General features: G+C 42.9%; 1 protein-coding gene across 4 annotated transcripts in view; it reads right to left on the bottom strand.

The window, feature by feature from the left end:
• PSD (pleckstrin and Sec7 domain containing) overlaps positions 1-13606 on the bottom strand; it is a 128021-nt gene that overhangs the window by 39615 nt on the left and 74800 nt on the right. The gene's annotated exons all lie outside the window — the stretch shown is intronic.

Genomic DNA, 13606 nt, shown 5'->3' with positions numbered 1-13606 from the left:
ACATCAACTGTAATGTAAACCTCAATTCTGAAAGTGTGCATTGGGGGAATCTTGCCTTTGTCACAAGTATGTTTGGCAGGGACGAGCGACAGGGCCTTCTCAGTGGTGGCCCCTTGACTATGGAATGCCCTCCCTAAGAATATTAGATTACCCCCTCCCTCCTAACATTCCGAAAGAAAGCCAAGACAGCTTTTTGAGCAGGCATTTGCAGATGCAATATAACAGACACAGAAAAAGAAATGGAATGACTAGACGTTCCATTTCCATGCTTTTAACTAGGAGACTCAAACCGATACATGTTTTATTGATATTGATTGTTTTATCTGGTTTTATATTTAAATTAGCTGTCTTAATTGTATTTTATGTCTTTAATGTTGACTGTAAACCGCCCTGAGTCACCTGTGGGCTGAGAGGGGCGGTATATTAATATCTATATAAATAAAAATGTAATGTTCATTTGTGGGATTAACAGAACTCAAAAACCACTGGACTAATTGACACGAAATTTGGACACAAGACAACTAACAACCCAATATATGTCCTTCACTCAAAAAAACCCTGATTTTGTCATTTGGGAGTTGTAGTTGCTGGGATTTATAGTTCACCTACAATCAAAGAGCATTCTGAACACACCAACGATGGAATTGAACCAAACTTGGCACACAGTTCTCCCATGACCACCAGAAAATACTGGAAGGGTTTGGTGGGCAGTGTCCTTTGGTTTTGGAGTTGTAGTTCACCTACATCCAGAGAGCACTGTGGACTCAAACAAGGATGGATCTGGACCAAACTCTTCATCAGTGGTTCTCAACCTGGGGTCCCCAGATGTTTTTGGCCTTCAACTCCCAGAAATCCTGACAGCTGGTAAACTGGCTGGGATTTCTGGGAGTTGTAGGCCAAAAACATCTGGGGACCCCAGGTTGAGAACCACTGCTCTACATGAATACTCAATATACCCAAATGTGAACACTGGTCGAGTTTGGGGAAAATAGAATCTTGACATTTGGGAGTTGTCGTTGCTGGGCTTTGTAGTTCACCTACAATCACAGAGCATTCTGAACCCCACCAATGATAGAATTGGGCCAAACCTCCCACACAGAACCCCCATGACCACCAGAGTGGGCCACAGCAACGTGTGGCAGGGGACGGCTAGTAGCAAATAAATAAATAAATAAATAAATAAAATCCAGTTGAAAGCAGAAAACTTGGGATCAGATCCTGAAAGGGCCCTGTCTGGAAGGGCCCAGAGAGGAAGGAGGAAGTGTCCCTCCATCAGTTTGGGATTGGCAAGTCCAGCATCTTCAGCCTGAAGGAGGGGCACAGGAGGGTTCTAGCACGCCATCCAATCTCATGTACACCTCACTTTTTAGGCTATGTAATCAATCCCCAAAAGATGAGCGTTAGATTAAAATATATAGGGCAAATGCTGATAACAACGTTGGTCTGGGGGCATTTGATTCTGCAAAGCAAGTCAGGCATCTGTTGACGTCAGTGGCCACCTTCAGCATTTGTAATCCATTGGGCCGCATCACAAGAGAAGATGGACGGGTGTTTTTGGATACTCTTGATTAGGGAGAACCTGAGTTGGAACCGCCCCTGAGTCCCCCTCCCCTCCCCAAAATGTCCTGTCGTGGAAATAAGTGGGAAGTGCAACGCTTTGCTTTGGAGTGAGGAGAGCAACGCAGGCTGGGCTTTGCAAAGCGGGGGAAGGCGTGGGCGAGGAGGGAAGGCGCAGGGAAAGGCGAAGAAGCAGCGCGAGCCCCGAACGCAGCCTGGGCGCGAGACCCTCTTGGATTGGGCGCCGCCGCCACCGCAGCAAAAGCAGAAGCAGCAGCCCGTCGGGGCGTTGGCGCGCGCGGGGATGCAAGCAAGCAAGCTGGCGCGCGCCTCCTCCCTCTCCCCCCAGATCCAAACCATTTCCCCGGGGTTCAGCTTACGGGTGGTTGCTGCTGCTGCTTCTTCTTGCGCCGGCTCTGGAGGCGGCTGACCACCAGGTCGGTGTAGAGGACGGGCTTGAGGGTGCGCGAGCGCTGGGGCCAGCCGTAGCAGAAGGTCTCCACGCCGCGGCAGTTGCGCCCGTAGCGCACCGAGCACATGGAGCGCGAGCGGAGCCGCCCGGCGCTGCCGCTGCTGTTGATGCTGTTCACGCCGATCATGGTGGTGGTGGTGGTGGTAGTAGTGGCGGCGGCGGCGGCAAAGCCGGGCTGGGGCCGCCGGCTGCCTGTTGCAAAGGCGTCTCCGCGAGAAGGCGACGCCGCCGCCGCAGCCCCGCCTCTGCCCCCTCCCCTCCCCTCCCCTTCCGCAGGCAGGCACGCGCGGAGAAGAGGGAGGGGAAGGAGATCAATGGAGGAGGAGGAGGAGGAAAGCCGCCCCTCCTTTCGCTCCAGACGATGCTCCCCAGTGGGGAGACCCGGCTTGCCTTTGGGCGACAACCAGCTCCTTCAAGATGGCTTGCAAGGAGATCATGGCACCACTCGGATTGCCTCGCTTCTCATCTCAACAGATGAAGCGCCTTCGATGCTTCCCGAAAGCCCCCCCCCCCATGCCCCATTTCAGACCCAAGGCGCCCCTGCCCCAGTCCAACATGAGTTTGGGAACACATGTTCTTTGGGACTAACTGCAAGGCACACAACCATCCTAATTCACTTGACTCTCATCAGCCCATCACAGGACCACACTTCCCATTGGAAGACTGGGTTGCTGTGACTTTTCTGGGCTGTATGGCCATGTTCCAGAAGCATTCTCTCCTGACATTTCGCCCACATCCATGGCAGGTATCCTCAGAGGTAGTGAGTTTTGTTGGAAACTAGGAAATTTGGGTTTATATATCTGTGGAAAGTCCAGGTTGGGAGAAAGAACTCTTGCCTGTTGGAGCTAGGTGTGAATGTTTCAATTGGCCACCTTTGTTGAGGTGATTAGCTGTTAGGATTAATAATAATAATAAACTTTATTTAATACCCGTCACCATCTCCCCAATGGGGACTCAGGGCGGCCTACATGAGGATTAGATTAGGATTCCCCCAGGCAGTAACAAGCCACACCTAAAAACTGTCAGGCCATCTGACCAGCTCCAACAGTCAAGAGTTCTTTCTCCTACCCTGGACTTTTCAGATATATAAACCCAATTTTCCTAGTTTCCAACAGACCTCACAACCTCTAAGGATGGCTGCCATAGATACAGGCAAAACGTCAGGAGAGAATGCTTCTAGAACATGGCCATACAACCTGAAAAACCTACAACAATTCTTAAAGGTTGCTTGCAAGGAGATCATGGCATGCCTCAGATTGCCCCGCTTCTCATCTCAACAGATAATGTGCCTTCTATGCGAGTCCAGGCTTCCTGAAATCTACAACAACCCAATGCTAAATCACTTGACTCTTTAATCAGCCCATCACAGGCTCACATTTCCTATTGAAAGACTGGGTTGCTATGAGTTTTCCGAGCTGTATGGCCATGTTCCAGAAGCCGCCTCTCCTGATGTTTTGCCCAAATCCATGGAAGGCATCCTCAGAGGTTAGCAAGGCATATTGGAAACTAGGCAAGTGAAGTTTATATATCTATGGAAGGTCCGGGGTGGGAGAAAGAACTCTTACCTGTTGGAGGTAGATGTGAATGTTGCAATTGGCCACCTTGATTAACATTTGATGGCCTTTCAGTTTTCAAGAAGTGGCTTCTTATTGCCTGGGGGCATCCTTTCTTGAGAGGTGATTAGCTGTTAGGATTAGATTAGGATTCCCCCAGACAGTAACAACACCTAAAAAATGTCAGGCCATGAAATGCTAATCAAGGTGGCCAATTGAAATATTCACACCTAACTCCAACAGATAAGAGTTCTTTCTTCCATCCTGGAACTTCCACAGATATATAAACCCAAATTTCCTAGTTTCCAACAGAACTCACAACTTCTGAGGAATGTCCAGGGTGAGAGAAAGAACTCTTGCCTGTTGGAGGCAAGTGTGAATGTTGCAATTAATTACCTTGATTAGCATTCCCCCAGGCAGGAATCAGCCAGGCTTTGAAGCTGCAAGGTTATTCAATGCTAATCAAGATGTTCTAAACAATGTGTCCCTTTGCAATAGTATCCCCATTCGCAAAATGAAAACAACAGTATCTGAAGGCAAGAACATCCAAAATGTACTGTATTTCTCCAATTGTAAGATGCTACCGATTTTGAAACACACCCTAATATCAGTACCATCACTGCCAACAGAAATAGATATGATACACCTGCAATTCTTAGACATACCCCATTTTAGGAGGAAAAAGTGTGTCTTAAATGGAAAAAGTACAGTACTTTATCCAGTTCTTTCATTGGGCCCCATAAGCCAAATATCTATTGAAACATTTGCCCTTTTGCACGATGGCCAGATTCCAGACCGAAGGCCTGGGCTGCAAGATTCAGCTATTATGCCCAACTGTCCATTCAAAGGTTGTATCCCTTTTTTAAAAAAAAATTGCAGGATTATATCAGAGTCCAAGATTGAGTTGCATCTAAAGGCCTGTCCACACGGCCATATAACCCTGAATATCAAGGCAGAAAATCCCACAATATCTGCTTTGAACTGGGTTATCTGAATCCTCACTGCCATATATTCCAGTTCAAAACAGATATTTTGGGATTTTATTTAGCTGTGTGGAAGGGGCCTCAGAGACATTCTCAAAGTAGATTCAGCAGGAGATCTGCCTAGTAATGTGTAACCGAAAGGCAAAACGGTGTGATGTTAAGTGTTTCCCTGCTCTGCTGTTTGATGGGCTCAAGAAATGCTGCGTTAGTGATGTCACATCACACTTTCCACACTTTACTAGGGAGACGTGTCAGTAGCGGCTGCCCACTTTTTTCAGAAGAGCTAGACATCGACACCTTGGATACAAGCTTTTCTAGGAGCCATACCATCTGAAGGGAATCAGTCATTTTCACACCATCCGGAACTGACTTGAGGAATCCTCTGCCATAAGAAGCAGCTTTTGCCATAAAGTACAGTATATACTCGTGCAGTATGTACACACATACTATGCAAGCACTCTATGTCATCTCCATCTCAGAAAATAGAGATTTTCCTTCATTTTGCTAGCTTTAAAAAAAATCATGGCTAACTAGCTGTACCTGACCACGCGTTGCTGTGGCTCAGTCTGTTAAATGGTAAAGAAAGAAAAGAGAAAGTGCTGGATTCTAATATATGTAATTTTATAATGCCTGTGGGTATACAGTATTTTTTTCTTATGTATGTGACTAGCCGTCCCCTGCCACGCATTGCTGTGGCCCACGTGGGGGTTCTGTGTGGGAGGTTTGGCCCAATTCTATCATTGGTGGGGTTCAGAATGCTCTGTGATTGTAGATGAACTACAAATCCCAGCAACTACAACTCCCAAATGTCAAGATTCTATTTTCCCCAAACTCCACCAGTGTTCACATTTGGACATATTGAGTATTCATGTAGAGTTTGGTCCAGATCCATCATTGTTTGAGTCCACAGTGATCTCTGGATGTAGGTGAACTACAACTCCAAAACCAAAGGACAATGCCCACAAAACCCTTCCAGTATTTTCTGTTGGTCATGGGAGAACTGTGTGCCAAGTTTGGTTCAATTCATCATTGGTGGGATTCAGAATGCTCTTTGATTGTATGTGAACTATAAATCCCAGCAACTGCAACTCCCAAATGACAAAATCAATGTTTTGAGTGAAGGACATACATTGGGTTGTTAGGTGTCTTGTGTCCAAATTTGGTGCTTATTCGTCCAGTGGTTTTTGAGTTCTGTTAATCCCACAAACGAACATTGCATTTTTATTTATATAGATTTCACAGTGTTGGTGGGTATTCAATACTTTCTATTGTTCCATTGCCTGTTCTGATATAGAGATTGTGTTGTATGCCAACTCTAGAACATGCAACATATTATTGTGCATTGTGAAGCAATCCTTGTCTAGATGTAAACTGTAGTTTTCTAACGAGTGCCCTTGAGTGTAAATATCAATATGTTGACAGATCGATGGATATAGATCTCTTTCTCTCTTTGCTTTCCCCTTTTGGAGAATGACAAGGGGTGTGGCTTCATGGAAGGCCATGTCCCTGTGTTATTTTTTCAAAGGGATAGGCCAGAGGCCCCTCCCCGGGAGCGACCCCAATGCCCCTCCTCCCTATTATTGTTGTTGTTAATTCCTGGTCCCCTCATATTCTGAGTTTGCATTCACCTCGTCCTGGCCTTTTTAATTGCTCTGAACAGGCAGGATTATATATATATATATATATATATATATATATATATATATATATATATTTGTATGTATGTATATATGTATATATATGCTATTATGATAATTTTATGCTTATATTGTTTTGTTAATTTTATGTTATGCTGTTTACTCTGTATGTTTTGGTGATGTTGCTTGGAAACTGCCCTGAGTCCCCACTCGGGGAGATAGAGCAGTATATAAATAAAGTTTTATTATTATTATTATTATTATTATTATTATTATTATTATTATTGATGTTGTTGTTGTTGTTAGTGGGTGGGGCTCCAAGGACGTCCCCCCCCCTCCCTAAGTGCAAGTAGGCTCTTCCTAAATACAAAGAGGTTGAGAAAGGAAAAAAAAAACCAATGGCTTTCCTTCCTTCCTCCCTCCCTCCCTCGTGGGGACATGGCTTCCACGGAGGGATCCCCTTTCTGAGGTGGAGCAAGTCCTCTGCAAAGTTACCTGTTTCAGGTGTGTTCTTGGTGTAGTAGTAGGTATGTGAATATGTTAAAACAATCACCAATTCGTATGCTGCGTTCTGTCAAAATTTTGTAGCAATTGGTGAAGTAGTTTGGGAGCTATGATGTCTGTCACAGACATTTACATTTTTATTTATGTTGAATATATGCACTGATGTTGCAGTTCCACCTTGCTAGTTCTTCCATCTCCTTTCTAAGCATTTCACATGGTGAAACACTTTTTAGACGTGCATCATTTTGTGACACAGTAATTCAGTTTTCCTAACAAACCAGAGGTTAAATCAACCCCTTGTTAGAGCTACAGAGGCATATATACATTGTAATTTTGGTCCCAAAATATATCTTATTAAAACCTACCATTTATATATTTAAAGTATGATTAGTAAGATTTTTGTCATTTCTTGTTATGTGTGTATGATACACCTACACACTGCATCTGACACTTGAATGTGTCACGACACACAGTATGGAAAGCTCTGCCTTAAAGGTTCATCTAGGACTGGCTGAGAGAAGTTGATCTGCTTTGCCATTGAGTCCACCTTATCTACTTGGTGGGTGTTTACTTGATTGTTGTGGCTCCAATGACTATACAGCGATTTTTTTCTTCCAGTGTTTTTAAAAGGAAGGAAGAGATTAAAAACATGGTTTGTATAAAACACAAAGTTAAAATCAGAACGATACATGTAAAGCATAGATATTTGAAGTACAGCTCATACCCCTGCTCTGCATGCTGATGCAAAATATGGCCAAATCAATGGTTCATCCATATAGAAATCCTCAATCTTTGTGAAGTAGGACAAGAACAGGAGGAAGTGAGAGAAAAAGAATGAGGGCCTCAAGGGAGGAACCCGGTCGTTGTGTTGTCTTGGGTAAGGGAAACAGGTTAATTCTGAATTTGGATAGCAATAACTTGCCTTAGTTCTGAAACAATGCAGCATTAATTGGAGAGGAGGAACTCAGTTGTTACCAACAACTACTATATCAAGGGTTCCCAGCAAATTGTAGTTCAATTTATTGAGGGAAATTCTGAAAGGTTTCCATCCTAATTCTTCTAATTTGCAGGCAACTGAGTGTATTCAAGATATCTTTTGGTACTGAGATCCAAAGAGGAACAAGTGAAAAAAACGGGTTTTCAGCAAGGCAAGAAATACCTAGCAGCCAACTGATATTCTACTAGCAGCAAAAGAACAAAAGTACCTTCTGAACCTCTGATGTTGCATCAGACTGGTACGACTGTAAAGATGAACAAGCGGAGCAAAAGATAGTTTGATCTCTGGTGCTCATACTGCTTTCACTGAGTCATTATTTCTTGTAGACAGAAAAGGAGGGAGAAGAGGGAAGAAGGTACTGTTGCAATGAAGAATAAGACTGCTGCCTGCAATATCCCTACTGAATACTAGTTCTTCCTGCAAGAATACAACTGTAAGCACTAGCACATTCCCAACTCTGTTTCACAACAGCTTCACTCTTGACTTCAGGATTTCCTTTCTAGTGGACGAAGCTACATATCTTGAACATCAGAAGAACAATGTGATGACAGAATATGAATCTAGGAAGATAGATGTATCTTCCACTTAGCCTGAAACTCAAGCAAGTTCCTGTGGAATTAGGTGTGAAATGCACATTTCCAGAACATGCCATAACAGAAAATGAGTATTTTTATTCAGGGAGTTGAATACCATATTACTGCCTTGATGGTTCCTTACTTACTTACTTAGGCGATCCCTCGTAGTCCAAGGATGATGGTCCTCCAAGTGTAGTGTCCTGGCGATGGGTCCGTAGGTGACTATGGAGCCCTATTCTTGATCTGCATCTTCTCCCACAGTGAGGGCATTGGTTTCCAGGTGGAAGGTAGTCCCGGTCAGGGTTGGCTTGACACACCTTCCTCTTGGCATGCTCCTCTCTTTCGCCCTCCATTCATGCCTCTTCAAATTCTACAGCACTGCTGGTGACAGCTGACCTCCAACTGGAGTGCTCAAGGGCCAGGGCTTCCCAGTCCTCCGTGTCTATGCCAGAGTTTTTAAGGTTGTCTTTGCGCCCATCTTTAAATCTCTTTTCCTGTCCTCCAACATTCCATTTTCCATTCTTGAGTTCAGAGTAGAGCAACTGCTTTGGGAGATGGTGGTCGGGCATCCGGACAACGTGGCCAGTCCAGCGGAGTTGATGGTGGAGGACCATTGTTTCAATGCTAGTGGTCTTTGCTTCTTCCAGCACGCTAACATTTGTCTGCTTGTCTTCCCAAGAGATTTGCAGGTTTTTTTGGAGGCAGCGCTGATGGAATCTTCAGGAGTTGCACATGACTGTCCACGTCTCGTAGGTGTATAGCAGGGTTGGGAGGACAAAAGCTTCATAAACAAGCACTTTAGTATCCCTACGGATGTCCCGGTCCTCAAACACTCTTTGCTTCATTTGGAAAAAAGCTGCACACGCAGAGCTCAGGCAGTGTTGTATTTCAGTGTCAATGTTGACTTTGGTGGAGAGGTGGCTGCCAAGGTAGCGGAAATGGTCAACATTTTCTAATGTTACACCATTAAGTTGTTTTTCTGGCATTGGAGAGGGATTGGCTGGTGACTGCTGGAAGAGCACTTTGGTTTTCTCTATGTTTAATGACAGGCCGAGCTTCTTGTAAGCTTCTGTTCCTTACATGCTGGCAACTCTCAAAGCTCTTCATTTGCTAATTGTGGTACTCTGCTCCTCTTTAGTTGGGGGTCTTGTGGGTAGGAGGATTCAACATGATTCCACATTGTCAGGTTTCATTCATCACATGTTAAGGTTTCTGTAAGGTTTGGTAGGCAAATCTTTATCTATATGGGTCAAATAATGTGAACTCACCTCATGGTTGCTGCAGGGTGTCCACATGACACACTGCTGATTGGCAGCAGAAGCAGTGCATCCATCTGTTAATCTGGCTCAAAGGGAATATATTCTGAATCTTCCAGGAATCCCAGGAGAGATCCCAAGGGTTTGGAGCTGTAGACACTTGAAGTGGGATGGACCTGATAGGTTCATGCCTGATCTATTGTACATATGTCCAACAGAGGTTCTGCTACATTGCCAGTCTCAAACAGCTTCCTTGTGGAGCCCTGATAGCAATGTTACTTCTGGCAAGGTTCCAACAGTGCATCCTGCCATGGTTCTAAGAACAGCAAGAACACTAGCAATGCTCTGTGAGGGATCTGGTTAGGCCTAGTGACGTGGCAGTGGCCCCAATGCAGGGGTCCCAAAATGGGCTGGATGTGCCTCCCAAGGTAATTTACTCACACACACACCCTGCCCCAAACTTTATACTGAGAGTCACCCTGAAAGGACTTGAAGGCACACAAGAACAATCCTAATTAACTCTCTTACCAGCCAAAAACAGAACCACACTTCTCACTGAAAGACTGGTAAGTTTATGTTGGTTAAAATTGTTTTCCATTTTAAATATTGTATTGATCTTTTATGTATTTTTGCATTACAAATAAGATTATGTAGTGTGCATAGGAATTTGTTCATTTTTCCAAACTATAGCCAGCCCTCCAACAACCCAAGAGACTGTGAGCCGACCCACAGCTTAAAAAGTTTGAGGACCCCTGTCCCAATGCATCCTCAACTCACATCCACCTGGACACTGAAAAACATTCGGGTAGCTCTCAAGTGTTTTACCTGGATTAATTGGGCCAGTTTAGATACGGTCAGGATTATCCATCCTAAGAGGGTTTTCAGTCCATCCCTCCATACGACTTGATTCAAATATATCACAAATTGTTTCTCTCCCTCTGCCCTCCCTCCACTCAGAACCAATTGCAGCTTCTGGAGAGTTGTATATTAAATTAGATCCGCGCAATGGCTGCTGCTAGCCACAGGGACTAGTGGAGGAGAATTGTGAGTTCCCAGTGAAATAACAGTTTTGGAGAAACCCAGCAGTCCACAGGAACTCTCAAGATCACAATGAATGCAGAACAAAGGAAATCCATACAATGCTGCAGAAGCACCCATTTGGGCCCGTAGTGTACTACTCCCACAACATCTCCCATGGTAGAGGAAATTCAAAGGAATGTGGAGAACTGAAGAGTTCCATCTTGCCACACCAAGTAACAATAGTAACAAGCACCACAGTAATAGTTACAACTTTTGGCAAAATGCAACAGAGAGCCCTAGGAACATTCATGATCAAAGCATCTCCCTAATTTCTTCACTCTGCCTACTCAGAAGTAAGAGTGAGAATTCACAGATCAACAATCCAACTTATGTATATTTCCTCCCCAGCAGACATACTATTATTCAGGAGTAACCATAGGCAACAATTTCTGTAAACTTGATCTACTTTCCGATGAATGCTAAGTTGTCATTTAATAAAATGACTGCCCAATGCCTGTCCCTTTGCTGCATTTCTCACACACTTCACATGAACAGACTTATGGGTGTGTGTAAAGGGAGTAGGACTCCATGAACCAGAGGGTTAATCATAGGGAGATGCAGATTGTAACAAACCACACTTTTGATACTACAGTACAGTCTCACTTTTCCAGCCTTCACTCATCCAATGTTCTGTATTATCCAATGGAGTCTGCCTCCTGCCCGGATCCACAGCTGTTTCAATACATTGTGATGTTTTGGTGCGAAATTAGTAAATACAGTAATTATGACATAATGTTACCATGTATTGAACTGCTTTTTCTGTCGATTTGTTGTAAAACATGATGTTTTGATGCTTAATTTGTAAAATCATGATATAATTTAGGATTTATTTATTTATTTATTATCATTTATTATTATTTATTTAATAAATGATAATAAATACATAATTAAATTTATTTATTTAATAATAATAGGCTTTTCTTTCATTCCTCCTTATTATCCAACATTTTCGCTTATCCAACGTTCTGCTGGTCCGTTTATGTTGGATAAGCGAGACTCTACTGTACCAGGTCTAAACCAAAATTGTAACAAAAAATGACTGAAACAGTCACAATGTTTCAAATGATTAGGGAACTCTGATTGCACAGGCTTCTCAGTTCTGCAAAGATGTAATTCAAATTTCAAACTAATTAGCTCAAATGTTGTGTTTTTTTAAATAGGTGCCAGAATTCTGGGCCTTGGGGCCTATGATGGCAGAAAGATGAGATGAATAAAAAAAGCAGGGAGGAAATAATAAAATCATACGGGTAAAGGTTAGGTAGCATCCTTATCTTCTGAGTCTCACCAGGAAAAGCTCTGCAGCCCACATTAGTGATATAAAGGCCAGTGACGTCAAGAGGATGTTTCCTTCATGATTAATTCCAATCAGAGATTAACGTTGTCACTAATGATTTTGGCACATGTCGATAATGAGAAATAATTAATAAATACACTTGAAAGAGTTCCTTTTAAATCATTTAAATTATAAAGTTTATAAATGATTAATCAGTCAATTGATTAAATATTATATCCCTTCTGATGCCTATTTCTTCACAGATGTGGTTGCAGGAAAAGTTTTGTGGATCCCTTTATCAGCTAGGTAAGACTTATGTAACATATGTTTGAGTGGAATGCAGTGTTTTCCTTTCTCTTACTTTTATTGCTGCCATCAACATCATTCTTAGTTACCTTTTGTGGCTGTTCATCCTTGCTTATTGTACCACTGCAGTTATCGTTTATGCTAATGCTAGGCTATATTACCAAGGAACATTTTGCTAAAAATGTGTGTGATACTAATTGTTTTTGTATAATATTTTGGCAACATCAGCAAGAAAATGGTCTGGGAGTGGAAGAGGACACAAATATTTTGTCTGCAACATTTTGTTTTCCCATCAGGAAAGGCCCCAGTGCATCCTTGGACATCTTACATTTGGACATACACATTCCTATATTATAGAAGTACATGTTCTTCAGCTCTAGGCAAAATATTTATTCAATATAGTAGAGAAATGTATTGTTGAAGGCTTTCGTGGCTGGAATCACTGCGTTACTGTAGGTTTTTCGGGCTATATGGCCATGTTTATTTATTTATTTATTTATTTACGACATTTATAGCTCACCTTTCTCAACCATATGGCAACTCAAGGCGGGTTACAGATTGGCACAATTCTATGTCATACAGTCATAAAGGTGTGATTAAAAACAGTCAACATAACAATATAGAACATATATAAATTCTATATAATAACTCTATATATGTTCTAGAAGCATTCTCTCTTGATGTTTTGCCTGCATCTATGGCAGGCATCCTCAACCCTCACAAACTCTGAGGGTTGAGGATGCCATAGATGCAGGCAAAACTTCAGGAGAGAATGCTTCTAGAACATAGCCATATAGCCCAAAAAAACCTACAACAACCCAGTAGAGAAATGGCTTTGTGGGCCATTTCTTACTTAGTAAGCTAGAGAAACTCATCATGATGAAAGGACTGGGGCAACCTTAGAGGAGAGCTCCATGTGAGCTTTATAATGGCTTATCCAAGGGCCCTTCCACATAGCCCTATATCCCAGAATATCAAGGCAGAAAATCCCACAATGTCTGCTTTGAACAGCTAATGTGGGATTTCCTGCCTTGATATTCTGGGATATAGGGCTATGTGAAAGGGCCCCAAATCTACTAGAATGATTAGTTATGCCTCTACTGCCCCTTTCCCCAGCTTTTGACACTCCTGCCTGGCCCTATCATCCTGTTTCTTACTCCAAAAGTGCTCACTAACCACAAAAAACTATCCTTCCTAAACTTAGTAAACCTAATAAAGCCTCTGTATTTTCTTAGATCATGATAATCCATATCTCTTTATAGACATCAGGGTCCTGCGGCAAATTATGGAAGCTCCATTTTCCAGACTCTGGGACATTTTGTAGAATTTTTGTGTAAATGTTTTCAAAACATTCTGCTCTAACATAAGACATTTGCTTTTTTTGTTGGAAAAATAGAACACAAGAAGAGATTT

The sequence above is a fragment of the Anolis sagrei genome, chromosome 3 (assembly GCF_037176765.1).
Source record: "Anolis sagrei isolate rAnoSag1 chromosome 3, rAnoSag1.mat, whole genome shotgun sequence".
Lineage (NCBI taxonomy): Eukaryota > Metazoa > Chordata > Lepidosauria > Squamata > Dactyloidae > Anolis > Anolis sagrei.
This window is presented reverse-complemented; position numbering and strand designations above follow the sequence as displayed.